Below are 3,042 nucleotides of genomic sequence, written 5' to 3'. Positions count from 1 at the left end.
CTACATACCGTAAAGAAAAATGAAGTAGGATAAGGGTAAGGAAGTGAGAGAGGGCTATGTATACTTTTTTCAGATAAGCAAAGAAAGTCTTTTTGATGCAGTAACTTGTGAGTAAATACTTCAATAAAATGAGGAGAATATTTTACTCTTTTTCCTTTTTCTGTTTTGTCATCATCATTAAAAACATGCAAATGATTTCATATATTTAGTCTTTGGTACAAAGTATGAAATCTATCTGGGAAACCAAGGAAAGCTAATAAGAGGGGCAGCAAAAAGCAGACCTGAAATAACATCTGCTGAATCAGTTAGCTTTTGCTACATAACAAATCACACCAAAACATAGAGTATTAAAACAACAAGTATTTACTCTTTCTCACAATTTTGTGGGCTTATTGGGTGGATCATCCGGCCTAGGCCACATTGCAGGGACTGGATGGTCTAGGATGACCTCACTCACAAGTCTGAGACTCTCACTTGGGATGCCTGGTGTCATGGACTGAATTATGTTCCCCAAAAAGTGTGTGTATTAACTTGGTTAGGCCATGATTCCAAGTATTCTGTGGTTGTCCTCCATTTTGTGATTGTAACTTTATGTCGAAAGGATTAGAGTGGGATTGTAACGCCACCTTTGTTCAGATCACCTCCCTGATCCAATGTAAAGGGAGTTTCCCTGGGGTATGGCCTGCACCACCTTTTATCCCTTAATAGATAAAAGGAAAGGGAATTCCCTGGTGTGATTCCGTCCTGCGTGGCTGTTTTCAGCAGCTGTGGTGGTTTCTCTCTGTCCTCCTCTCCTACCTAAGCGCATTCCACCACCTCATGGAAGATTCGATGGACATGGACATGAGCCCCCTGAGGCCCCAAAACTATCTTTTCGGTCGTGAACTAAAGGCTGACAAAGATTATCACTTTAAGGTGGATAATGATGAAAACAAACACCAGTTATCTTTAAGAATGGTCAGTTTAAGTGCTGGTGCAAAGGATGAATTGCACATTGTTGAAGCAGAGGCAATGAATTATGAAGGCAGCCCAATTAAAGTAACACTGGCAACTTTGAAAATGTCTGTACAGCCAATGGTATCCCCTGGTGGCTTTGAAATAACGCCACCTGTGGTCTTACGGTTGAAGTGTGGCTCAGGGCCTGTGCATATTAGTGGACAGCACTTAGTAGCTGTGGAGGAAGATGCAGAATCAGATGATGAAGACGTGAAACTCTTGAGCATGTCGGGAAAGCGATCTGCCCCTGCAGGTGGTAAGAAGGTTCCACAGAAAAAAGTAAAACTTGCTGCTGATGAAGATGACGATGATGATGACGACGACGATGATGAAGATGATGATGATGATGATTTTGATGATGAAGAAACTGAAGAAAAAGTTCCAGTGAAGAAATCTGTATGAGATACTCCAGCCAAAAATGCACAAAAATCAAACCAGAATAGAAAAGACTCAAAACCATCAACACCAAGGTCAAAAGGTCAAGAATCTTTCAAAAAACAGGAAAAAACTCCTAAAACGCCAAAAGGGCCTAGTTGTGTAGAATACATCAAAGCAAAAATGCAAGCAAGTATAGAAAAGGGTGGTTCTATTCCCAAAGTGGAAGCCAAATTCATCAATTACGTGAAGAATTGCTTCTGGATGACTGACCAGGAGGCTATTCAGGATCTCTGGCAGTGGAGGAAGTCTCTTTAAAGAAAATAGTTTAAACTGTTTGTTAAAATTTTCCGTCTTATTTCATTTCTGTAACAGTTGATATCTGGCTGTCCTTTTTATAATGCAGAGTGAGAACTTTCCCTACCGTGTCTGATACATGTTGTCCAGGTTCTTTTGCCAAGAATGTGTTGTCCAAAATGTCTGTTTAGTTTTTAAAGATGGAACTCCACCCTTTGCTTGGTTTTAAGTATGTATGGAATGTTTTGATAGGACATAGTAGTAGCAGTGGTCAGACAAATGGAAATGGTGGGGAGACAAAAAATATACATGTGAAATAAACTCAGTATTTTAATAAAGTAAAAAAAAAAAGGACAGGGAAGCAAGCAGAGTGTTGGGAAACTCATGCCACCAAGAAAGCAGTGCTGAGAGCATAGCACGTACTTTGGACCTGAGGTTCCTGTGCTGAGATGCTCCCAGACCAAGGGAAGACTGACGACAAGGACCTTCCTCCAGAGCCGACAGAGAGAGAGAGGCTTCCCCTGGAGCTGGGGCCCTGAATCCAGACTTCTAGCCTACTGAACCATGAGAGAATAAATTTCTCATTGTTAAAGCCATCCACTTGTGGTACTTCTGTTATAGCAGCACTAGATGACTAAGACACCTGGAATGGCTGGGCTTCTTTCTCTGAAACTTTCATCATCCAGGAGGCTAGCCTGGACTTGTTTGTATGGTGGCAGAGGATTTCCAGCATCTAAAAACGTCAAGTCCATATGAGCATGCACTTTTGAAGCTTCTTTTTGTGTTTTGTTTGCTATGTTCATTGACCAAAGCAGGTCAAACATCCAAGCCCAGAATCAATATGGGAGGGGTATGAATATAGGGAGGTGTGATTCACTAGGGACCATTCCTGGAACAATCTACTAAGCAATAATCTACTACCGACACACATTGTAGAATTATTTAAGGACGAAAGACTAAAGAAACATCATGTTTATGGCTGTTAATGTGAGTTGGGCTTGCCTCCAAAGCCTTTTCCTCCCCAAATCTTCCCTGACACATGGCCATATATGAATTCTGCAATTCAACAAATATCTGTTCAATACTTATATACAAGACACTGAGTTACATACTGTGGAGAATACAGAACTGTGTATAGCACATTGACTGATATCACAAAGAGAGTGTGGTGGAATATATTTTCGATACCAACTCTTCATTTCCCCTTTCCTTATAAGAGGATTGTACATCCTTACTTATTGCTGTGTGACCTGCAGTGCTCCTTCCTTTCCTGTGAAGGAGTACATACCTCCACTCTCTTGAGGTTGAACTTGGCCACATTTTGTGCTTTGGCCAATGGAAAATGAGCAGTCATAATTTATCCTATACCCAACA

General features: G+C 41.0%; 1 pseudogene; it reads left to right on the top strand.

Moving 5' to 3' along the window:
• Positions 1–747: 747 nt before the first annotated feature.
• On the top strand, positions 748–2,011 carry LOC126077270 (nucleophosmin-like; annotated as a pseudogene).
• The last annotated feature ends 1,031 nt before the right edge of the window (positions 2,012–3,042 follow it).

The sequence above is a fragment of the Elephas maximus genome, chromosome 5 (genome assembly GCF_024166365.1).
Source record: "Elephas maximus indicus isolate mEleMax1 chromosome 5, mEleMax1 primary haplotype, whole genome shotgun sequence".
Taxonomy (NCBI): domain Eukaryota; kingdom Metazoa; phylum Chordata; class Mammalia; order Proboscidea; family Elephantidae; genus Elephas; species Elephas maximus.
Note: the sequence above shows the minus strand (reverse complement) of the source record. Positions and strands in the feature narration are given on the sequence as shown.